Source organism: Anolis carolinensis, unplaced genomic scaffold (genome assembly GCF_035594765.1).
Source record: "Anolis carolinensis isolate JA03-04 unplaced genomic scaffold, rAnoCar3.1.pri scaffold_8, whole genome shotgun sequence".
Lineage (NCBI taxonomy): Eukaryota > Metazoa > Chordata > Lepidosauria > Squamata > Dactyloidae > Anolis > Anolis carolinensis.
In genome coordinates, this window is record NW_026943819.1 from 27,021,076 (window position 1) to 27,047,377 (window position 26,302).

Below are 26,302 nucleotides of genomic sequence, written 5' to 3' on the forward strand. Positions count from 1 at the left end.
GCATCTGGTTCTCATCTCAATCTCCGAGATGCTCCAAAGGTGCTTGAAAGGAGATTATGACCCTGTGAAGTGGCGCACACAAATTGATGGATACAGAAGAAGGTGGGGACTGCTTATTTGCTGGTTTCAGGAGAGTTTGACTTTCTTCCTCCTGCAATTCATTTCTTAGAAGTGCTCAAACCCTCAAAACACAAGACACATTCAACATGGGGCTTTGTTCTGGTGGTACCCAGACTCGAGAATTTAACTCCTAGGGGATTGGTTATCACATGATGCTGTTAAGGTGCTATTATTCCACTTCATGTTGTGACTCAGCCTTTGTGTGACTCTGATGAGGATTCCGGGATGCGGTTTCCAGATGATGGGATTCAGGTTCAGGATGAGTTTCAAGATGACTCTGATGGGAATTATGGGATTTAGGTGCAGAGTGTTCCTGCTGTGGGAGATGAGGAACAAGGAGGCTTTTCCAGGGGAAGGAATGTGTTAATATTGTATGTTTTATGTTGATTTTAACTATTGTTTTTACTGTAATTGATGTTTTTATTGGATAACTGTTTTATTGCTGTGTTTAGGTTGGCTCCCTCTCTACCTTCCTTCAGGAAGCAACTGAAGACTTGGATGTTTCGGCAGGCCTTCGGAGATCGCCATTAATTAATCAGCCCCAGTGGGTTTTTAATAATTTATCCTGTTTTTATTACGGTCTTACCATTTATGTGTTTTTAAATGAAATTTTTATCCTGTACTGTTGTTTATATTGATATATTGTATTATTGTTTATCTTTTTATATTGTGATTGTATTGTGTTGCTTATATTTTGTTCTTATGTTGTTTGGGCCACTGCCCCATGTAAGCCGCCCCGAGTCCCCGTGGGGAGATGGTGGCGGGATATAAATAAAGTTTTATTATTTATTTATTTATTTATTTATTATTTGATATTTGATTGTTTTATCGGGCAAGGCCCCATGTAAGCCGCCCCGAGTCCCTTCGGGGAGATGGGGCGGGGTATAAAAATAAAGTTATTATTATTATTATATTATAATGTGCTTGTTGATGATGATGGTTTTCAGGTGCAAGAAGCAGAAAGGGAGAGCAGCTCCCAGTGGCCTTGAAAGCGAAAGCGATGAGGCCATGTCTTTAGATCGGGCTAGTCGTCTGGAATTTCGGGGGTTGCATAAAAGTCTCCGAATAGCAAGTAAGAGGGAGTTCAACGGGCAAAGAAATGCCTTTATGTTATGCTATTAAAACAGTCTGTTGAGAGGGAGAAATTCGTCAAAACAATTTCCTCGCTTGAATCAAGAACCAAGTCTGTTTCGTGTGTTACTTTGGAGTCTGGATGTATCCATGTTTCTGGGACTTTGGCCTAGTTTTAAGGACCTTGTTTCATGCCTAATGTTTCCATGGATTTGTTTCTTTCAGTCTTGTTTTTGTAACTATTTACTGGTACCGAACTTGTACCTTTTATGATCTATCTTTTCCTTATTTTCCAATAAACTACAAAAGACTACGTTCTGTGTGCAGCCTGGTGTCTCTAAGCAAGGTGAAGCTGACCTGGGGTGCAACACTTCAACTGTTATGGCTGCCTCCTAAAGAATCCCAAGATTTGCAGTTTAGCTTTACTAGGTCATTGTGCATTTTCCGGGCTGTATGGCCATGTTCCAGAAGCATTCTCTCCTGACGTTTCGCCCACATCTATGCCCGGCATAATCAGAGGTGGTGAGGTATATGCTAATCAATGTGATAAATTGCAGCATTCACACTTGCCTCCAACAGACAAGAGTTTTTTCTCCCACCCTAGATATTCCACAAATATATAAACCTCACTTGCCTAGTTTCCAATATATCTCACAATGCTTTTATAAGATTAATGGGTATATATTTTTCTTCTTCCAGACTTGCAAGGGCATCTTTCATACATTATTTAACTTACTACTACTACTACTACTAATAATAATAATAATACGTTTATTTATATCCCGCCTCCATCTCCCCCAAAGGGGACTCGGGGCGGCTTACAGCAAAATCAGATACAAAACAATGACAAAATAAAATATGAAATATCAAAGAAAAATAATAAAAACCAATAATAATATATACACATCAGCCGAAAAAACACAACACGGTATTAAAACACAACACGGAATTAAAAACAATGAGGTTGCAATAGCAGATAAGCAAGGTGCACATTATGAGTTACAAATGCCTTGATTAGTGTAATTTTATTGGTATCTATTTTTATTTTGAAATTTACCAGTAGCTGCTTCATTTCCAACCCTGGGCTTATACTCGGGTCAATAAGTTATCCCAGTTTTTTGTGGTAAAATTAGGTGCTTCGGCTTATATTCAGGTCGGCTTATACTCAAGTATATATGGTATACTGCAGTGTTTATCTTGATTCAGAAACTGTGGTAAAGCTTCTATTTATGTATTTCTACAAACCTCAACAATACATACATACAGATTGGGTATACCTCATCCAAAATGCTTGAGACCAGAAGTGTTTTGGATTCTTTTGTATTTTGGAATTCTTGTAATTGCATAAACATACATAATTTTTGGTGATGGAAATCTAATCCATTTAGGTTCCATATAACCTTACAACATAGCCAATATTTAAAAGCATTTAGTGCACAAAACAGGACTTGTGTACACTGAACCACCGGAAATCAAAGGTCTCACCCTCTAAGCCACCTTTCTGGACAATTTTGGATTTTTGGAGTATTTTGGAATTCCAGACAAGGGATGCTCAAACTGTATCTTTTTTCTCCAGAAGCAAAAGCCTATTCTGGGACTGAATGTTATCAGCATTGTTCCTGGAGGACAGATGCAATGCAACATACTACTGAAGTTGGAGGGTTTGTAATTACTTCTGTATCTGCAATTTGCTGATGGGATGCTACAGAGTCTGGCATTCTAGCAGAGTGCAAAAAAAGGAGGAGAAATCAAATTACAGCACTTAGGTACAATATTTAAGAAAAATACTGCATCCAAGGATCATCCTTTGGGTGACGTTATGTGAAGCAAGTGGAAATCAAGAGTGTTTCAGAAAGAGCGAGACGAAAAAGGGGAGAAACGACAGTGTAATTTGATGGAAGACTTTAATTAATTCAAAAAGCCCAAGAAAAAAAATAACATTTAGGAGGATTGCATTTGGAGGGGGATCTCATCAAAGGGAAATTCTGTTTGCATGAGCCTTTGGAGTTGTTATGTACTCAGTATGTCAATTCAGGATGGAAAGGGGATGCATAAATTATTGCCCCCGATTCCCAAGAAGGCAAATTCTGTTGGAGAGGCTGGCAATTTCTCCTCCTCCTTCCTGATCCTGGAAGACACAGTTAACAAAGCCGAGGGAAAACATTTCATTTTAAGGACCATTCCTGATGCAAACTAGCTGACAAGAAACAGGGATGAGCTGCCTGCTTAGCAAACATAAGTGTTCAAATGTGCCTTCAAGTCGCCTGTCGACTTATAGTACATTACGTCGAATTAACCCTACTTAGAAAGAAACCATCCTGGAGATGATTCCCACTTAACAATGTTCAGTGACTCATAACCTGAGTGTTTCGGTTTTTACGTCCTTATAGCTAAGTTCAAGCAACCTGAAGAACCAGGGTCAGCACAAGTCATTTCTGTTGGATTATGGTTGTATGTGTATGAAATGTAAATCAAGTGTTTCTGCTGTTTTGCAAGAGTGTGTGTTTCAGTAATGAAACAGTTAACAGCAGGCTAGTTTTGACTGACAGCCTGCTATGACCTATCAGGCATGATTTCCAGCCTTTGGAGGTCGGAACTTCCTGCAGACTGAGGAATGTGCTTTCTTATCTCTGTGTCTGTGTTGAGCTGGTGCTTGCCGAGGCGAGAGGCTATAGCAGAATGCCAACTCAGAGCGATGGCTTTTGCTATGCTTTGTAAATATGTATTATAGATATTAAATAAATGTTTGGACTTCAGACTACAGATGTGTTTGAGTCTGACATTGAACAGAGGAATTGGTGTGGCAGACGATTGCAACCAATTCATCAGGGTACTGGAGCAGATGATCGATGGAGCTTGAAGAAACCCACCCAGCACGCACCCTGACCCTCCACGCTTACAATTTCGCCATTTGATGCGGATCAATAAAGGGTGCCCTCGCTTCACTTGCTGTATATACTGTATATACTCGAAGATAAGCTGAGTTTTTCAGCCCTTTTTTTGAGCTAAAAAAGCCTCCCTTGGCTTATAATGGGGGTCAAGGCCAAGGCTGGGCAACAAAACCTGTAGCCCATTGCTTGCAATATATGATATATTTCTCTCTTACCCTCCCTTATCAGTGTGTTTTCCAAAGCCTCCCTCGCTCTTAAACAAGGGAATGTTTTGAAAAGGGAAAAACGCCCTTGCAAGTCAGAATGAAGAAAAATATATATCCATTAATCTTATAAAAGCATTTTCCTCTGAAATATTTGTGAATCTCTCCTACAGACATTTGCAATCCATATGTACTTATATATTTCTATCCATCCATCCATCCATCCATCCATCCATCCATCCATCCATCCATCCATCTATCTATCTATCTATCTATCTATCTATCTATCTATCTATCTATCTATCTATCTATCTGTATCGGGCCATACATTATTCACAAAAAACACTGGGACCCACATATTAAAATTTCATTTTTGTTGGCCAGCCAGAATCCTAAAATAACACACAAAACAGCCCTTTTCCTATTCAAAGCAACACAGCTGAGAACTGCATATTTGGAATCAATTGGGGTAAACTATGGAGGTGATGCAGATATTTGACCTGAACAGGATCTTGTTAACAGCTTGTTTATTTTAACTTCTTTCGTACCGCGGGTTGTATGTTGTATGTATGTCTATGTGCTAAATGTTTTGATACGGCTGATGGGCTATTCAATAAAACGTGATTTGATTTGACTTAATCTATCTATATACATTAATTTTATATATGAATTTTCTCCTTATATGTTTTCAGGTCTTTGCAAATCCTATATACATATAGATCCATCTACCTGTATATCTGTATCCATATATATACATTATTTAACCGTTTGATGCCTTGATTAATTTATTGGTATCTATTTTTATTTTGAAATTTACCAGTAGCTGCTTCATTTCCTACCCTCGGCTTATACACGGGTCAAAAAGTTATCCCAGTTTTTTGTGGTAAAATTAGGTGCCTCGGCTTATATTCGGGTTGGCTTATACTCGAATATATACGGTATGTTTTCCGGGCCATATGGCCATGTTCCAGAAGCATTCTCTCCTGACATTTCACCCACATCTATGGCAGGCATCCTCAGAGGTTGTGAACTGTCTGCCCCTGGCACCTGCTGCTATTATGGTTTAAACTTTGTTCCTTTTGCCACTCTTATCCTTTTTGATAAGAGCTAATCTTCAGCACTTACATTCAAATAATTATATGATTATTTTGATGAGCAAAAAATAAAGAAGACTACCCAATTGCAGTACTCTGCTTATGGCTCTCCTCCCAGGAACATATCAATACGTTTTAGATGCCAGATCACGACGTTGCCGTTTGCCAAGGCTTTTTTTGGAACTCCTTTTTATTGAATAGCGACCAATTTTCTTCTGTATTGACTATCCATAACCTAATGTTTAACTGGCTACTGGATTTTTATATGCTTTGTCTGTAGAGTTTTTAGTTTGGTTTTTTTTTAGTTTTATGGTCTTCTTTCTGATTCATCGCTAAGCATTGCTTAAAATTCTGTTTTAAATGGACATTCCAAACACTTTGGGATTTGTGCAAATTGAGTAGGAAGCTGGACATAAAATATCAAAGGTAAAGGTTTCCCTCTGACATTAAGTCTAGTTGTGTCTGACACTGGACGTTGGTGCTCATCTCTATATCTAAGCCGAAGAGCAGGCATTGTCCATAGACACCTACTAGGTCATGTGGCCGGCATGACCTGGCTTTGAAGCTGCAAGGCTATTCGCTGCTAATCAAGCTAGCTAATCACAACATTCTCATTGCCTCAAACAAACAAGAGTTCCTTTTCCAATCCTGGATATAACACAGATATATAAACCCCACTTGCCTAGTTCCCAACAGACCTCACAACGTCTGAGGATTCCTGCCATAGATGTGGGCAAAATGTCAGGAGAGAATGCTTCTGGAACATGGCCATAGGTAAAAGTAAAGGTTTTCCCCTGGCAATATGTCTAGTCATGTCCAACTCTGCAGGGTTGGTGCTTATCTCCATTTTTGAACCAAAGAGCCAGCGTTTTCCATAGACACCTCCAAGGTCATGTGGCCGGCATGACTGCATGGAGCGCCGTTACCTTCCTGCCTATTGATCTAATATTGATAATAATATTATGATGTAATATACAGTAATAATAATAATAATAATACACTATTATAATTGTATATTTATATTACATGTAATATTACAAATAATATTGTAATATAGTCGTATAGTACAATATAATAATATATAATGCTTATATAGTGCTTATATTGTGCTATACTAATAATATAATATATTGTATGTACAGTAGAGTCTCCTTTATCCAAGCTAAACGGGCCGGCAGAAGCTTGGATAAGCGAATATCTTGGATAATAAGGAGGGATTAAGGAAAAGCCTATTAAACATCAAATTAGGTTATGATTTTACAAATTAAGCACCAAAACATCATGTTATACAACAAATTTGACAGAAAAAGTAGTTCAATACACAGTAATGTTATGTTGTAATTACTATATTTACGAATTTAGCACCGAAATATCACGATATATTGAAAACATTGACTACAAAAATGCGTTGGATAATCCAGATTGTTGGATAAGCAAGTGTTGGATAAGTGAGACTCTACTGTAACTTGTAAGCCTCCCTGAGTCCCCTTCGGGGTGAGAAGAGAGGGATATAAATGTTGCTAATAAATAAATAAATACTCACATTTGCATGTTTTTGAACTGCTAGGTGGGCAGAAGCTGAGGCTAGCAGTGGGAGCTCACCTTGCTTCTTGGATTCGAACTGGTGACCTTTCGGTCAGCAAGTTGAGCAGCTCAGCAGTTTAACCCGCCGTGCCATTGGGGGCTCCGGACATAAAATATAAAAGACCCTAAATTTACCAACATATAATCCAAAGCAAACTCTGTGCTATGAACTTTCACATATATTTGTCACGGCTTGGTGCTCAAATTGGCAATTTTGTGGACAAGAAGATCTAAGATTCCCAGTGAAAAAATCGACATAGCCCATTTACAAACCTGGATCCATGCACAGAATTTCTCTTCTGGTGATGGTGATTCTAAAGACAGAGAAAAAGGAGAGGACTTCTGATCTCTCAGCCCAGGGCAAGCAGAGCATTGACTGAGCCCATTTCAAATGCAAGAGAAAGCTTAAGCTCTACAGTCCTCCTGAGGGTGGAAATCATAGCGTTCAATCAGGAAATGAGACAACATTGACCTGTTATTGTTTGCCGCTCTGCCTATCTTTGTCAACGCCTCCCCGGCAACTCGAAAGCAGATGGGAAGAGTTTGGAAACTCAGGCCATGTCAGGAGAAAGGCTCACTTTTTTACTATCCAAAAAATGAAAGACAGGTGAAGTGATTGCAGTGTGCTGCTGTCTACTTCAGCACAAATATTTAAGCACATGCCATCAAAAGGAAGATTGCTCTTGAAGGGCAGCTTGGGGGGGAAAACCATGTTTGTCCAGACCTTCAAAGGAGCAAGAAACAACCAAGGCATTGCTCATCCAGTCTAGTATTATCCTAGTCTCCTCCTCTTGCAATCGGCCTCCATATCTACAGATTCTGCACCATGGATTCAATTATCCATAGCTTGGAAATATTCAAGACAAAATTCCAATAAGGCATCCACAGTAAGGTAAAGGTAAAGTTTTCCCCTGACTCGATGTCAGGATCTCCAATCCTTGACATCTCTGGTTGGCTGACAAGGAACAGGCATAAAGCAGGCTGGCCATAAAACATCAATTACCCTCTGGTATGTGGGAGCCCCTATATATGTGGGACAAAAGAAGGTTCTGGCATTCGGTACAATAAAAACCTGTTGGAATCTACCTGCGTGTGTCTTGGTGCTTTTCTTTGGAAGACGGACCCACAGCACAACTGGGAGAAGACAACCCGACACTCTGGGGGTTGGTGCTTATGTCCATTTTTGAGCCAAAGAGCCGGCGTTGTCCATAGACACCTCCAAGGTCATGTGGCCGGCATGACTGTATGGAGCACCGTTACCTATTGATCTACTCACATTGGCATGTTTTTGAACTGCTAGGTTGGCAGAAGCTGGAGCTAACAGCAGCCGCTCATGCTGCTCCCGGGGTTTGAACCTGGGACCTTTCGGTCTGCAAGTTCAGAAGCTCAATGTTTTAACACACTTCGCCACCGAGGCTCCTTAAGGCATCCATATTTTTTATTTATTGTGTCAGAAGCGAACCCAGGGTACAGTTGTAATGTATTTGAAAAGAGAAATGAAGTTTAAAACTTGTCATTATACTAAATGTCCTTTGACCACTTGGAGTGTTGCTGTTAGAAGGTCCTCTGTTGTGCATGTGGCAGGGCTCAGACTGCATTGTAATAATTGGTTTGTCGTTTGTTCTTCTCTACACTCGAATGTCGCGGACTCCACTTTGTAGCCCCATTTCTTAAGGTTGTCTCTGCATTTCATGATGGCAGAGCGTAGTCTGTTCAACGCCTTTCAAGTTGCCCAGCCTTCTGTGTACCCAGGAGGCAGTCTCTCATCCGGTCTCAGCCACTGATTGCGGTTCTGGGTTTTAGCCTGCCACTTTTGGACTCTTGCTTGCTGAGGTGTTCCTGGGATAATCTCTGTAGGAAACTAGTTCTTGATTTGAGGCATGCTGGCTGAACAGTAGATGGGCCGGAGTTGTCACTGCCTTGGTCCTTTCATTGCTAGCTGCTACTTCCCGGCGGATGCCAAGTGGTGCAATGCTGGCTAAACAGTATAATTTCTCCAGTGGTGTGGAATGTAGACATCCTGTGATAATGCGGAATGTATTATTATTGTTGGGAATCATTCTGGACTACTCAAGTCTAGATGTAGTCAGATAGATGATAGAGTTAGATTGAGGGAATCCTTTTCATGTTTCCAAAGCATTCCTAGACAGGCTTTATTGTGTTTCACTCTATCCTGTTTACATTACATCCCTTACTTTGAAGTTAGTAGAAATGTGACTCTCCAGGGACACTAACTTCTCATTGGTCAGAATGTCTTTTATGGCCCCAATAAACTGGACCATGAGGTTGGAACCATTTTGGTTCACTCTCTTCTCCCTTTGTTCTTCTAGCTAACAACACGTCTCGCCATCCCTCCTGGCAAGATGTGACTATTTAGATGTTTGTTATTTTTCCTTTCTTATTTTTCCTTAGAAACCAGTCTAGAGTAGACTAGACAGCTCCCAAGCTTTTCTATCTACAATGGAGTTCTTTTTACCTGAATAAATACTTTTTGAATTTTTATTGAGACTCTGCAGTCCATTGCAATCCTAAATGGTCAAAGGCTTCTCTTTGCTCGCCCTGTGTAAGTAACTGCTGCATTTGAAAGCTTTTGTTTTTGCTACTCTGCTGATTTTTGGTGGAATCTCCCCCCGAGAGGGTTAAATTGAGTCTAACCGCTCAGAGATTACCACAACAATTATGAGCCTCATTAAGGCATCCATGCTGGTGCAACGGATTAAATCACTGAGCTGCTGAACTTGCTGACTGAAAAGTCAGGTGTTCGAATCCAGGGAGTGGGGTGAGCTCCACTGTTAGCCCCAGCTTCTGCAAACCTAGCAGTTCAGAAACATGCAAATTTGAGTAGATCAATAGTACCACTCCAGTGGGAAGGTAGTTGCACTCCATGCAGTCATGCCGACCACATGACCTAGGAGGTGTCTACGGACAACGCCGGCTCTTCGGATTTGAAATGGAGATGAGCACCAACACCTAGAGTTGGACACAACTAGATTTGATGTCAGGGGAAAACCTTTATCTTTACTTAATGGGACTTGAGCATCCATGGATTCTTGTATCCACCAGTGACCCTGGAACCAAACTGTATCTGACACTGTATCTGACAAATGGGAGAGCTGGACAACTTTTAAACAACTCAGGCTCTCAAGAAACTTGGATTTGTGCCTTGCCAACTTCTTGAAACAAGTTTGGAGCAACTTTGCAAGCTTCTTACATATAAAAAAAGAACAGGATAATAAAATAGAATAAAGATCATACCCTATCGGAGAAAAAATTTAAATAAAAAATGCATTGTTATGGAAGGACCGTTTCCTGAGAAAGCATTTTCATACCTCTAAGGATAACAGAGATGCAAAGTTGGCATTTTCTCCGAGAAGAAAAGGCTTCAGTATTAGAAGCAATTGCTATTTTTTCTCCCAAGAAATGCTACAAAGATATTGTTTGCATTCTTCCCAAGCCCCCTCCTTTTTTTTTTGAAAAAGACATCTGGGTTTTGTTATTATGATTGCACTTAGTCAATTAAACAGACGATTTCCCATCACACAGATGAAGAGGAAGTCTGCTCCCCAGCCTGGCCGGGCCATCTGTGTTTGGCCGCACACATTCAGCAAGCGCCTTGAAGGGCAGCTTTAATGATGCTGAAGATGAAGGGTGCAGATTGCAAGGTAAATAATCCCCAGTGATCGTTCTGCTCATTTAAAGAGCATAAACTTCTGCCCAATGAAAGCACAGAAACAGAGATGGGAAGAACACAACTTTTAAGACATAATAGGAAGAAAAATTTCCTTTACTCCACAAAATTAGAACTTGGCTTACAGCTATTGAGACAATGCGGTAAAGATGTTCAAAGTGTTGTCGAAGCTTTCATGGCCGGAATCACTGGGTTGCTGTGAGTTTTCCGGGCTGTATGTATAATATAATACAATATAATAATATTAATAATACAGTATATTGTATATTACTAAGGAGCCCCTGGTGGCGCTGTGTGTTAAAGCACTGATCTGCTGAACTTGCAGACTGAAAGGTAGCAGGTTCAAATCCGGGGAGCAGAGTGAGCTCCCGCTGTTAGCCCCAGCTTCTGCCAACCTAGCAGTTTGAAAACATGCAAATGTAAGTAGATCAATAGGTACCGCTCCGGCAGGAAGGTAACGGCACTCCATGCAGTCATGCCAATGGCCACATGATCTTGGAGGTGTCCATAGACAACGCCGGCTCTTCAGTTTAGAAATGGAGATGAGCACCAATCCCTAGAGTCGGACACGACTGGACTTAACATCAGGGGAAACCTTTATCTATTGTATATTACTAACAAGGTAAAAGTAAAGGTTTTCCTCAGACATTAAGTCTAGTCGTGTCCAACTCTGGGAATTGGTGCTCATTTCCATTTTGAAGCCGAAGAGCCTGCGTTGTCCATAGACACCTCCAAGGTCATGTGGCCGGCATGACTGCATGGAATGCCATTACCTTCCCGCCGGAGCGGTACCTATTGATCTACTCACATTGGCATGTTTTCGAACTGCTAGGTTGGCAGAAGCTGGAGCTAACCGTGGGCGCTCACCCCGCTCCCCGGATTTGAACCTGGGACCTTTTGGTCTGCAAGTTCAGCAGCTCAGCACTTTAACACACTGAGCCACCGCAGGCTCCTAATAATAATAATAATAATGCACTATTATAATGGTATATTTATATTACATGTAATATTACTAATAATATTACAATACAGTGTTATAGTACAATATCTATATATATAAAAGAGTGATGGCATCACGGCGACCCACAAAACAACAAAACTACAGGCCCCCCAACCTCGAAATTTGACAACAGAACCCATCATCCACGCCACTAGGTTGATACAACAAAAAGAAAAGAAAAATGAAGTCCTAATTAGAGGGAGAGCAATAATTGTAACTACCACCAATTCCTCAATCCTTTATTTCCCATACCACCATACTTCGCCACAGCAACGCGTGGCCGGCCACAGCTAGTAGAAATATATAATGCTTATATCGTGCTGTGCTAATAATATAATATATTGTATATACATATAACCTGTAAGCCGCCCTGAGTCCCCTTTGGGGTGAGAAGGGCGGGATATAAATTTTGCTAATAAATAATTAATAAATAAATAATCACAAACAAAACAACAGATATTGTGATCTAGTGAGTAAACAGTAATGTCTATCTGTAGCTGCAAAGAGCAACCTAATATTACCATTATACTATAGATGCTTTTTCTGTCGTTTCTTCTGTAATTTCCCACAGGTTTTCCATTTCATGTCAAAGCACTTTAGCGGTGCGCACTTTCCTTCTCCAACTATCATAACCGGAGGCTGGGTGGCAGCCCTTCCTCAGTGTCAATCACTCCGGTAATTCATCTTCAGTATGAACCTAATGGATTATATGGGGCCGTTTCTGCCTGAGCGCTTGTTCTCTTGCACACATAACCAAAAACAAGAGCACAATAACCCATGATCAGCGGTATAAAATGATTCCAATATGTCTTCTCCTGACAGCTCTGGGATGAAGGACCTGGCACTCTCATCATGAGAGCAATGCTCTGTTTTGAAGCCTCAGCTAGAAGAGCGGTTAGGAGGAACTTGATTAACTGGCCAGTTACCAACTCATCTGACCATTTTTGTGACTCCCATTCTATTGTTTTCCAAGGGCACTGTTCAATGATGATGGAGGATGCTATCATACTCTTATCTGTTGGCTTTCTCCAAGATAGTACAGTATGACCCACATCTGCAGGATCAGTATCCATGGCTTCATATATTCACATCTGTCAAAATATGACTTTTCAGGTTATTTCCTAGCTCCTCCATCAAGACACTATCATATGCTTCTTCTCAAAGTTGGACCTAGTGATGCCTCCATAGGTGTCCCATCTAAGCATTTTCTAGGACTTCCATTATGACACTACGCTGTGCTTCCACTGGAAGGTGTCCATTCAATAGAGTTTGCTATTATCCACAATTTTTGTTACCCACATTAAGTCCAGGAACATTTCTTACACAGATAGTAAAAATATAGGGCTCACTATCATCCACAATTTGAGGTATCCATACAGGATTCCCTATTATCCACAATTTGAGGTGTCCATATATGGTTCACAATTAGCCACGACAATTTGGGGTATCCAGATAGGCTTTAGTATTATCCATTGCAATTTGGGGTATCCATATAGGGTTCACTATTAGCCACGGCAATTTGGGGTGTCCATATATTTTATTTATTTATTTATTTATTTGCTACATTTATATCCCGCCCTTCTCACCCCGAAGGGGACTCAGAGTGGCTTACAAATTAAGTTTACATACAATATTATATTATTGGCATAATACAATACTGGTAATAAATTACTATATTGTACTGTATCACTATATTGTAATATTATTACATGTAAAATATAATATATAATTAATATTATTATATTGCATTATTAGTATTATATCATATTGCAATATAATATTATGAATATTATATGTATATACAATATGTTATAATTATTATATATTATTGTAAATTATATTGTATATATATGTGTATGTGTGTGTGTATGTATATATATATATACACACACATATATATGGATCACTATTAGCCACGGCAATTTGGGGTGTCCATATAGGGATCACTATTGGGGTGTCCATACAGGGTTCACTATTAGCCATGGCAATTTGGGGTGTCCATATAGGGATCACTATTGGGGTGTCCATATAGGGTTCACTATTAGCCACGGCAATTTGGGGTGTCCATATAGGGATCACTATTGGGGTGTCCATATAGGGTTCACTATTAGCCACGGCAATTTGGGGTGTCCATATAGGGATCACTATTGGGGTGTCCATATAGGGTTCACTATTAGTCATGGCAATTTGGAGTGTCCATATAGGGATCACTATTAGCCACGGCAATTTGGGGTGTCCATATAGGGATCATTATTAGCCATATAGGGATCACTATTAGCCACAGCAATTTGGGGTATCAACATAGAGTTTACTATTAGCCATGGCAATTTGGGGTGTCCATATAGGGATCACTATTAGCCATGACAATTAGAGGTATCAACATAGGGTTCACTATTAGTCACAATTTGAGGTGTCCATATAGGGTTCCCTATCAGACACAATTTGAGATATCTTAGAATGTATCTCTTACAGATACATGGGTGGGATGGGGGGAGTGTCTTACTATGAGATCTATGAACATCTGTAAAAGCACCTGGAATAGGTGCTTAGATTATTTCTACGACAACAATCTCAAAGCTGCATTGGTTGCACGATATTATCCTTCCATTACCATGGTGGAAACCATGCTATCTAGATGCCTAAGCCAATGATGAAGAATGATGAAAGTTGGCATCCAATGACTTCAGTAGAGCTGCATGATTCCATATATATATATATATATATATATATATATATATATATATATATTTCAAAAGAGACAGATAGGATCAGCAAAATGTTTCCTGCTGTTTAGACAGATCTCTGTGTGGCAGAGAAACAGCACAATGATGAGGAAATGTAATCCTGGGAATGTACTGGTCTGTGCGGGTCACGTTCAGACTCCCTCTGTTGTCACTTTATGATAAGTATTTGTGGTTTAATTTCCTTTCCTTTAACAGTGCTAATAAAAAAAACCCTAGGAATATTTCAATAATGATTCTGTGAAAATGTTTGGGTGCATATGGAGTAGAAGGCTAAAAAAGCCGTGATAAAAAGCTGTTCCCAGCGGTAGGAGATAGGCCGAAAGATGGTGTCTTGCTGGGCAAATGATAAGTATCTACAACGTAGTATCATTTTTTTAAAAAGGAATTATTATGATCAAACCGACGTGAGCAGCATTGGGAAAGCATGTCCCTGGGCCTCAAAAGCACACAGAGTAACTCGGCTGCAAAGGAACCCGTTGGTCTGTTTAGATGTTTCTGACCATGTATCATACACAGTGTTTACATCTCAAAACAGACTCTCACATACTTATATGCAACTAGCCTTGCCCGGCCACACGTTGCTGTGGCTTATGGGAATCCTTTGTTGGCCAGGTGGAATTGCAGTGAATAGCCTTGCAGCCTCAAAGCCTGGCTGTTTTCTGGAGTAGCTGGAGCTGTTTGTTGTATGAACGTAGAGGCATGGATGAGGGGTTGTGCTGCCAAGTTTAGTGTTTCTGGGATGTGTAGTTTTGTTGTTTTGTCCTAGGCCGAAATGTTTTTATCCTTTTATATATATAGATTACTGCTCAAATATGAAACTAGACTAGCTGTGGGCAGAGTTCATATGTGTGGGATGTGCTATCTTTTTATAGAAATCCAAGGTCCATGAAATAAACTCAGGTACAAAAAACTGGAGCTAAATGCAAAAGGGTTCAAAAAGAAGCCAATTATCTATTGTGTCATAGGAGCAATTTACTAAAAATATACAGCGCATCCTAGTACAAATCCGACTTGGAGTGAACTCAGCCATGTGGCCCTTCCAAGACTCTGAAATTAGTGAGCAGAAATACCTGATCAGAACCAATCGTCCGTTATTCATATTTCATAGGTGAAGACCTTTGAGTGCAGGCAATTAGAAGTGTGTCCGCGTTTTAACTACAGTACTAACAAATTGTGCTGTACTCCTCAGCATAATACACAATGCACTCGCCTCTGTATCCCACGGAAAGTTAGATGTGGGGAAGAGTTATTCATCTGTGGCACCAGAATTGTGAAATATCCTCCACTTGGAGGCATTTAAGTACAGAGTATAAACAAGTTTAGAATAATTAGGTTTTCACTTGTACAGGAGAAGAGGCAGGCATAGATCCATCATGCCTAGGCTCAGATTTAGATGGAAGGTCATCCATCCATCCCAACTGCGATTGCCCTGGCCTTAGAAGAAGAAACGGGTACTGCTCCATTATGCCCAGCTTCAGAAGTAGATAGAAGGCCCTCTCTCCACCCCAACTGCCACTGTCCTGGTCTTGGAAGGAGAGAAGATGAGGCAGACAGAGCTCTATCATGTCTACATCCAGAAGCAGATGGAAGGTCCTCCATCCATCCCAACTGCCACTGCTCTGACCTCAGAAGAAGAAACAGCTACTGTTCCATTATGCCTAGACTTAGAAGTAGATAGAAGGTCCTCCCTCCACCCCAACTGCCACTGTCCTGGTCTTGGAAGGAGAGAAGATGAGGCAGACAGAGCTCTATCATGTCTACATCCAGAAGCAGATGGAAGGTCCTCCATCCATCCCAACTGCCACTGCTCTGACCTCAGAAGAAGAAACAGCTACTGTTCCATTATGCCTAGACTTAGAAGTAGATAGAAGGTCCTCCCTCCACCCCAACTGCCACTGTCCTGGTCTTGGAAGGAGAGAAGAAAAAGCAGACAGAGCTCTATCATATCTACAGCCAGAAGCAGATGGAAGGTGCTCCATCTATCCCAACTGCCACTGCCCTGGCCTCAGAAAAAGAAACAGCTACTTCTCCATTATGCCTAGATTTAGAAGTAGATAGAAGGTCCTCTCTCCACCCCAACTGCCACTGTCCTGGTCTCGGAAGGAGAGAAGACAAAGCAGACAGAGCTCTATCATGTCTACATCCAGAAGCAGATGGAAGGTCCTCCATCCATCCCAACTGCCATTGGCCTGGCCTCAAAAGAAGAAACAGCTACTGCTCCATTATGCCTAGACTTATAAGTAGATAGAAGGTTCTCTCTCCACCCCAACTGCCACTGTCCTGGTCTTGGAAGGAGAGAAGAAGAGGCAGACAGAGCTCCATCTTACCAAGACCCAGAAGCAGATGAAAGGCCCTCCATCCATCCTAACTGCCACTGCCCTGGTCTTGGAAGCAGAAAAGAAAAAGCAGACAGAGCTCTATCATGTTTACATCTAGAAGCAGATGAAAGGCATTCCATCCATCCCAACTACCACTGCTCTAATCTCAGAAGAAGAAACGGGTATTGTTCCATTATGCTCAGCCTTAAAATCAGATGGAAGGGTCTCTCTCCATCCCAGCTGCCACTGTCCTGATCTTGGAAGGAGAGAAGATAAAGCAGACAGAGCTCTATCATGTCAAATCCAGAAGCAGATGGAACGTCCTCCATCCATCCCAACTGCCACTGCTCTGGCTTCAGAAAAAGAGACAGCTACTGCTCCATTATGCCTAGACTTGGAAGTAGATAGAAGGTCCTCTCTCCACCCCAACTGCCACTGCCCTGGTCTTGGAAGGAGAGAAGAAGAGGCTGACAGAGCTGTATCATGCCCAGGTCCAGAAGCAGATGGAAGGTCCTCTCACCATCCCAATTGCCAATGCCCTGACCTTGGAGAAAGATAAGAAGAAGCAGATGGAGCTCCATCTTACCTAGACCCAGGTGAAAGACCTGCTTCCATCCCAACTGCCTAGCCTTTCTCTGGCCATGAAGGAGAGAAGAAGAAGTCACATTTCCACCAGGCCTAGGTCCAGATGCAGAGGCCGTGTCTGCCGGATTTCATTCCTGTCTACGTTTTTCTCCCCTTTTCCTTTTGAGTCATGTCTTAATTAGCATGGAAGCCTGAAGGCAGGAAACAATTTTGTTATTCTTTTACTTGGAAAGCACCCGTATACAGTGACGGCGCTCCATAAATAAACGATAATGATTCACTTATCAACATGTTTTAGTGAATATACATATTTTTAGTCTATTTACATTGTTTTATTGTTTTAATTCTTAATTGGATTCTATTGATTTTTCATGCAGGCTGCTCCGAGTTCCCCAAACACAGGATTGAAATATTTAATGATGATTATTTTAACAATAATAAGGCCCTGGGTTACAGATGGGATAAACACTGTAACTTATAGAACTTGGTGATAAATATAGGATGGCAATGTGCTCAAAGCTGCAGCCTCTTGTATTGCTTCCGTTCGACAAACAGTAGTCAGAAGCTTTTGTTGATCTCTTGCAAATCATCTGTAAATCTAACAATAGGTGTCCCATATTATCTGTTCTGGAATTCCAAAGAAGAGATGCTCAACCTGTATTAGTTAAGAGTCAAAGTTTCTCAGCAGATTGCCATACAGGACATTTACCGACAATATGGTCTATCCTCCAAGGATTTCAAAATGAAGTGGGAGTTTGTTCATTTTGGAGGGTTAAAGTTGTACAGGAGAAAAGTATGAGCCCCGCGGGAGACATGACCACATGAGAAAAATCCATCACAGCAGCTGCACAAGCCATAGAGCCCTTTGGCAATGCTCTTTATATGCAAATGTTTTTATACATGAATGAGCACTAGACACGGGGCGCACCCACATCCACACTCAAGGATGGAGAACAACACACACAGATAGAGGCGAGTGGATCCTGAAGGCAGCACCAAAAATCCTTGCTACCGGCATTTGCAAATGACATTCATTTAATTATTTAATTGATCTCTATCCTGCCTCTCTCCCAAGAATGGGACTCACTCAGCGAGGCTTACAATTAAAGCAGAGCATGAATAATAGCACAGGAAATTAAAACAATGGTTAAACTCAGCCCTCATTCTAAAAATGTAGCAAGTGAGGTCTCAAATGAAAAGCTCAAAGACTCTGGCAGAAACTAGTACAGGCGGTCCCAGTGGTGATCGGCACATTGGTTGCCGTGCCAAAAGATCTCAGCCAGCATTTGGAAACAATAGACATTGACAAAATTACAATCTGCCAACTGCAAAAGGCCACCCGACTGGGATCTGTGCGCATCATCCGAAAATACATCACACAGTCCTAGACACTTGGGAAGTGTTCGACTTGTGGTTTTGTGATACAAAATCCAGCATATCTATCTTGTTTGCTGTGTCATAAAATAATAATAATAATAATAATAATAATAATAATAATAATAATAATAATAATAATAATATCACACAGTCCTAAACACTTGGGAAGTGTTCATACATATCTCATTTGCTATGTCTTTGTGTCAATAATAATAATAATAATCATCCTCATCATCCTCATCATCATCATCTTTATTTATATACTGCCCTATCTCCTCAGGGTGGTTTCCAACATGATAAAAACACAATATAATACACATAATAAAAACAGAACCATACAACAATTTAAAAAATAATACAAGTACAGTAGAGTCTCACTAATCCAAGCCTCGCTTATCCAAGCTTCTGGATTATCCAAGCCATTTTTGTAGTCAATGTTTTCAATATATCGTGATATATCCAACATAAACGGGCCAGCAGAACGTTGGATAAGTGAATATGTTGGATAATAAGGAGGGATTAAGGAAAAGCCTATTAAGCATCAAATTAGGTTATGATTTTACAAATTAAGCACCAAAACATCATGTTATACAACAAATTTGACAGAAAAAGTAGTTCAATATGCAGTCATGTTATGTTGTAATTACTGTATTTACGAAATTAGCACCAAAATATCATGATGTATTGAAAACATTGACTACAAAAATGCGTTGGATAATCCAGAATGTTGGATAAGCGAGTGTTGGATAAGTGAGACTCTACTGTAGTAACAATATTGCAGTCACCCACATAACTGCATATTCCTGGGAGAAAGTCATCCCAAGCTTTGTGTCATGGAGGCATCTCCAAGCATCTACTAATAAGGTTGCCCGGAACACAGTTTGGAAACTACTGCCATAATGCATTTAAAACACATATGCTCAGGATTCAGAGATTTCAGCCAGGAGGAACTATCATGTCCATGAAACGGACCGACATGACCACTTTATACGCACATTAAAAGGAGGATGTGAAACAGAAAATACTTGAGCACAGGCCTGACACGGGAAGATGACTTTCTCCAAATGAGTCCCCTGGATTCACCGGAGCCCATTAGTGAATGAGAGTGAATCACACCTTTGTTATGGGGCTATTAATCCCGGAACTGTTAGGCCATAAATCTGTCAGGAACTGTGCTCCAAGAGTCAACACCGGTGGGACTGCAGCGCTCGAGTGTGAGGCATCAGAAGTGTAATGGAGAAGCATCGACATGTGAAAGAGCGCACCGTCAGGGACTTACCGCTCCTTCTTGGACACCATGCACTTCGCAGGATTGTTAACACGTTCCATGAAACGCTTGGCCTGACCTCATCAAAGGAGTCCAGCAAAACCTCACTGCCAGCTTGGAAGTCGTAAAACACACACAGGCGGACATCTGTAAGAGGAGGATTGCTTTAAATATCAAGTTCTGAAGTTCTACTATGCAGATGAATGCTACTGCGGAGGATTACTTCTATATAATTGCCCTGTATATATATATACTTTTTGTATATATATATATACACACACATATACATACATAAGTAAAAGTAAAGGTTTCCCCTGACGTTAAGTCCAGTTGTGTCCGACTGTGAGGGTTGGTGCTCATCTCTATTTCTAAGCCCAAGAGCCAGCATTGTCCATAGACCCCTCCAAGGTTATGTGGCCGGCATGATTACATGGAGTGCTGTTACCTTCCCTTTGGAGCAGTACCTATTGGTCTACTCACATTTGCATGTTTTCGAACTGCTAGGTTGGCAGAAGCTGGGGCTAACAGCGAGAGCTCACCCCGACACCTCCAAGGTCATGTGGCCAGCATGACTGCATGGAGCCCTGTTACCTTCCCACCTGAGGAGTACCTATTGATCTATTCACATTTGCATGTTTTTGAACTGCTAGGTTGGCAGAAACTGGGGCGAACAGTGGGAGCTCACCCCGACACCTCCAAGGTCATGTGACCAGCATGACTCCATGGAGCCCTGTTACCTTCCCACCGGAGCAGTACCTATTGATCTACTCACATTTGCATGTTTTCGAACTGCTAGGTTGGCAGAAGCTGGGGCTAACAGCAGGCGCTCATTCCACTCTCCAGATTTGAACCTGTGACCTTTTGTTCCGCAAGTTCAGCAGCTCAGCGCTTTAATTCACTGTGCTACCGGAGGCCCATTTATATATATACATACATACATATATACACGTGTTTGGGATAGCATGGGGAAGGGTGAAGACCTTTACCTTTCCCCATGCTATCCATGGTGTTTACTTTACTGTCTGTTCCCATGTTCAGAAGATTTCACCTCACTTTCTGTTTCTGTAATAATTGGATTTTGAATAATTTGGCTTGTTGTTGAAACAAGGATTAGAGATAAAGCTTCAGTTGAGATAACTTTTCCCATGATAATAACTCTTTCAGGAGTGGATTTCACTTCTGAGCGCTTAATTTCTCCCACTTTCTGTTGTTTCACCCCTGTTCTTAACTTGTTTCTAAGTCAGATGTTTATAACTTGGGGACTGTCTGTAACTCAACTCAACTATTCTTTGACAGAATAGATCTAGCTTCTGCCTTATTACAAGCTTAGCTGCAGTAGGATGAGCAATTGTTCAATGCGAAAGGCTCAATTTCCGTCCTTGCAATCCCCCATGGGCTGCACCCAAATGTGTCAGAGTAATTCGCAGCATAGCAGCAGTTGTATGTTGTCAATGGAGCGCAGAACGAAGAGACATCAGAAACGATGTTAAAAATATATACAAAGTTTTACTATACAAAACAAACAGACTTGCAGACGAACACAGGCTTGGCTTTCACTCTAGGCAGACACAAACTCAGAACAGAGCAAGATCTCAACTGACACAATCAGTAATGTACAAACACACTTGAGTCTGGATACTCCCAAGGTTCCAGCCACACATCAAGGTCAACATAGCTTCTCAGTCATTAACTCTTTACAGACTATAGCATACTCTGGATGATGCAACCTGTATGCAATACATGCCAGACACAAATTTCATTTAAACACTACCAATACACAAATCCCACATTAACAATTCCCCCTCTTTAAATGTAATTTTGTCTTCTTAAATATATACATCACCCAAGCACATATGAATCACCCAATAATTTGACATTTTTATCGCATTTGAGGGAATAGGAGGGTTCTTGGTGTGGGCTATTTTAACAACTTCATTTACATGTTGTTTTGGACAATTCAGGGTTGTAGTCAAAGGAAACATTTGCTGGGAATTGGCCCAGAAAAGAACTAAAACATTTGGGTAGGATTTGGGGACTCCAGAGGAGCTCTGTGGGCCACAAAAGGACATCTAAGGTTTGCAAAAGGCTCTTTGGATACACTTTCTGAGCCCTGCTGTATGACCGAATCCTTCCTGTCATCACATTAAAAGATATTTCAAAAAATAAAGGTTTTGTATAGGTGATTCACTCCCAGGTGTGGCCAGCCATGAGACAGAGACCCCACGAGAAGCCAAGCGGGTGCCAAAAACAGACGAGGCGGCATGCGCCAAATGTCCTCCGGGGCTTCATTTGAAGCTATCATCGCCACAGACAAAAAAGGGGGAATAAAGAGAAAGACTTGGCGTGCTTTGCGTGCTTCCCATTTTTGCCAAATGGGAAGGAGCCGGTTGCCAAGCTGGGATAAATCCGTCACAGTCCTGACTAGGAGAAACACTGCAGGTATTTTATTAATAACGAGCGCCCCTATTCATCAACATTCAGTCAATAAATGCTAAAAAAGGATCGACTGACAGTCATTTACTATCCTCTGCTTTCTTTGTTGTTTAAAAAGCGGTTGGATGGAAAAGAAACTACTCGCAAACAGAGGGGATTCATGTTTCGGATGAAACCTATCCGCACCGGATCGAACTTCCTAATGAGAGGTCCACTGCAAAGGGGGAAATTGATCTTTGTTCTTATGATGGTTAGTCGTTTTCTGGTCTGCTTTTCAAGACCACCCAATACAGCAGGCTCTTTGTATCTGCTAGGCTTTGGTGCCAGGACCCCAGTGGATGGAGACTAATATCCCTGGATTTTCAAGTCTCGAATGTACCTATGTACTCAAGTATAAGCCAACCCGAATATAAGCTGAGGCACCTAATTTTACCACAAAAAACTGGGAAAACATTGACTCCAGTATAAGCATATGCTAAAGAGGAGGATCCACATATTGCTGAAGACAATATGTCAGTTGGTTGCAAAAGGTCCCAATGAATCATAAGGTCTATGAATGAGTGATGAGTTTCAAGCCACAGACAATAGGAAGGCTCTTCTGGCTTTCAAAGCAAAATGCCATAATATCAATTGTTGGCTCTTGAGAAGAGCTAATTCACACTTGACTTTTGCCAAGCCTGGTACAAGAAGTGCACAAGTACAATCAGTTGAGAACTTATCTTTCACATCCACACTCATACATATATAGGTACAAGTCCATACCTTTGCTGGCTAAGTTTCCATATATATCTATATACAGTATATATAAATGCAATGTACATTTGTAGGACAGAGTTAACAACAAAACCACTGGACCAAATGGCAACAAATTTGGCCACAATACACCAACACATCCAAGGTATGACTTCCACTCAAAATAACCTAAACAAATAAACAGGAATGAATAGCCTTGCAGCTTCAAAGCCTGGCTGATTCTCATTACAGTAAAGTCTCACTTATCCAACATAAACGGGCCGGCAGAATGTTGGATAAGCAAATATGTTGGATAATAAGGAGGGATTAAGGAAAAGCCTATTAAACGTCAAATTAGGTTATGATTTTACAAATTAAGTACCAAAACATCAGGTTATACAACAAATTTGACAGAAAAAGTAGTTCTATACGAAATAATGCTATGTAGTAATTACTGTATTTACGAATTTAGCACCAAAATATCATGATTTATTGAAAACATTGACTACAAAAATGCGTTGGATAATCCAGAATGGATAAGCGAGTGTTGGATAAGTGAGACTCTACTGTACTTTATTTTCCAAACCACCAGACTAAGCCACAGCAACGCGAGGCCGGGCACAGCTTTTATATATATATATATATATATGTAAAAGGTAAAGGTTTTCCCCTGGTGTTAAGTCCAGTCGTGACCGACTCTGGGGGTTTTGCTCATCTCCATTTCTACGCCGAAGAGCATCCTTCTTTGGAGGCTTTTAAGCAGATGCTAGATGGCCATCTATCAGGGGTGCTTTGAATGTGATTTCCTGCTGCTTGGCAGGGGGTTGGACTGGATGGCCCATGAGGTCTCTTTCAACTCTATGATTCTAAGATTCTATTATTTTAAGTCCATCCGTTGGATTTATGCCTAGCAGCTGGAGAAGATGAAGGCACAGAACAACAGTGAAAGACAACTAGTTCTTTATGGACATATAAAACACTTGGGCCTCCTTACCCCAGCCAAACAGAATGGCTGCTGCCCACACCTCCGACTCCTTGCCAGGTAATAAAAGGAGAATATAGTGCTCCAATTCATCAAAACTCAGCATGGGGAATCCAGCTTTGTCCAGAACATACTGTCCCAAAGGGAACACAATCCAACTTGGCTTGGGAAATTTATTGTTCTCTTTTTCTCACATTGCATACCCCACATAGCTATCGAAGCATTGACAAAAAGGGACATTTCCAGCCATGCTTTAGTTTAGTTTATACCATGCAGATGTGGACAAGTCTACATAGGGACCACCAAATGCATTAATGCCCAAACATGAATCAAGGAGCATGAAAGGCACTACAGACTGATTCAGCCAGAGAAGTCAACGATAGCAGAGCTCTTGATGAAACAACCTGGACACAGTATATTATTGGAGAACACAGAAATGCTAGACCACTCTCACAACGACACAGAGAAGCCATTGAAATCCACAAGCATGTGGACAATGTCAACAGAAAGGAGGAAACAATGAAAATGAATAAAATCTGACTACCAGTATTAAAAAAAACTAAAATCAGGACAGTAAATAAAGAACAACAAGGATTTCCAGACAGGAAACAATCAGGGCCAGCTAACACCTCCCAACAAAGGATTCCCCCAGGCAGGAAGCAGCCAGGCTTTGAAGCTGTAATGCTATTCAGTGCAAATCAAGGTGGATAATTGCAACATTCACACTTGCCTCAAACAGACAACTGATATATAAACCTCACTTGCCTAGTTTCCAACAGACCTCACAACCTCTGAGGATGCTTGCCATAGATGGGGGTGAAACGTCAGGAGGGAATGCTTATGGGACATGGGCATACAGCAACCCTGTATGGATAAGTGAATATGTTGGAAAATAGGGAGGGTTTAATGAAAAGCCTATTAAACATCAAATTAGGTTATGATTTTACAAATTAAGCACCAAAACATCACATTTTACAACAAATTTGACCGAAAAAGCAGTTCAATACACAGCAATGTTATGTAGGAATTACTGTATTTACGAATTTAGCACCAAAACATCAAAATGTATTGAAAAGATTGACTACAAAAACATTGACTACTAAAAGGCAGACTGAGTTGGATAATCCAGAACGAATGTTGGATAAGTAAGACTCTACTGTATATGGATTGAACATCCCTGATCAGAATTATCTGAAATACTCCAAATCCATATTTTAATGTACACAACGTTTGCACAACATTATTTAAAATACCGAGCACAGACTTAATTTCAGGCTATGTAGATAAGGTAAATAATATAAGAAATGGATTTTATGTTTAGGTTTGGGTCCCCTCTCTAAAAGATGGCATTAGGTATGGAAATATGGGTATTGCAAAATCCAAAACGCATTTCGGAAAGCGGTAGATATAAAGCTAGAGTATTTCTCCACTCCAGGCAGAGACTAAGCTTGCCTTTCCAAGAGTATATATCTGCAATTCTTGAGAGCCATTATGTCCATTTGGCAATGCAGGCTATTAAGCACGACTGAAACGAAATCAAGTGGAACAATATAATGAAGCGCATTAGTGAAACTAAGAAGTAACCACTCGTAAACAACTAGGAAAAAACTAAATAGCGATGCTCAGCAAAATGAGAATCTCACTGACATGCAGGCAAACAAGATCTCTGTCTCTTTTTCCAGATTGTTTTTTACTCCCTAAGAAGCGACACTCTTGATTTCCCGCTCCCTCTAGCGGTTGGCATGCCCCAAATGTCAATAACTTCTGTTTTCTTTTACTGTCAATCATCGTCCACATTTGCTAGGGTTAAGGGCAGAGAAACTCCATGAAAGTGGGGAAAATGGAATTTTCAAAACCTAATTTTTTCCTCTCCAATTTACGCTTTGTGCTGTCGAAGGCTTTCATGGCTGGAATCTCTGGGTTGCTGTGAGTCTTTTGGACTGTATGGCCATGTTCCAGAAGCTTTCTCTATTGACATTTTGCCCACATCTGTGGCAGGCATTCTCACAATCTCTGAGGATGCCTGCCACAGATGTGGGTGAAACGTCAAGAGAGAAATTTTAACTTAATGTTCATGTGGTCTGCCCTTGTTTTTCATTGTTTCCTTGATTTATTTTGTAATGGATATTATTATTTATTGTATTGCTTATTGTGTTGTGATGTGTTGGTCTTTTATATGCTGTTTATATTGTATTGTTTTGGGCATGGCCCCA

General features: G+C 40.7%; 1 protein-coding gene across 5 annotated transcripts in view; it reads right to left on the minus strand.

The window, feature by feature from the left end:
* The window catches only part of grik4 (glutamate ionotropic receptor kainate type subunit 4), a 611,856-nt gene that overhangs the window by 432,567 nt on the left and 152,987 nt on the right, over positions 1-26,302 (minus strand). For 3 of the 5 annotated variants that reach the window (XM_062961032.1, XM_003222804.4, XM_062961031.1), the window contains one exon: positions 19,955-20,089. The exons of the other annotated variants lie outside the window; for them this stretch is intronic. The gene's annotated coding sequence lies outside the window, so the exon portion shown is untranslated. The remainder of the gene's footprint in view (positions 1-19,954; positions 20,090-26,302) is intronic. 5 annotated transcript variants of the gene reach the window in all.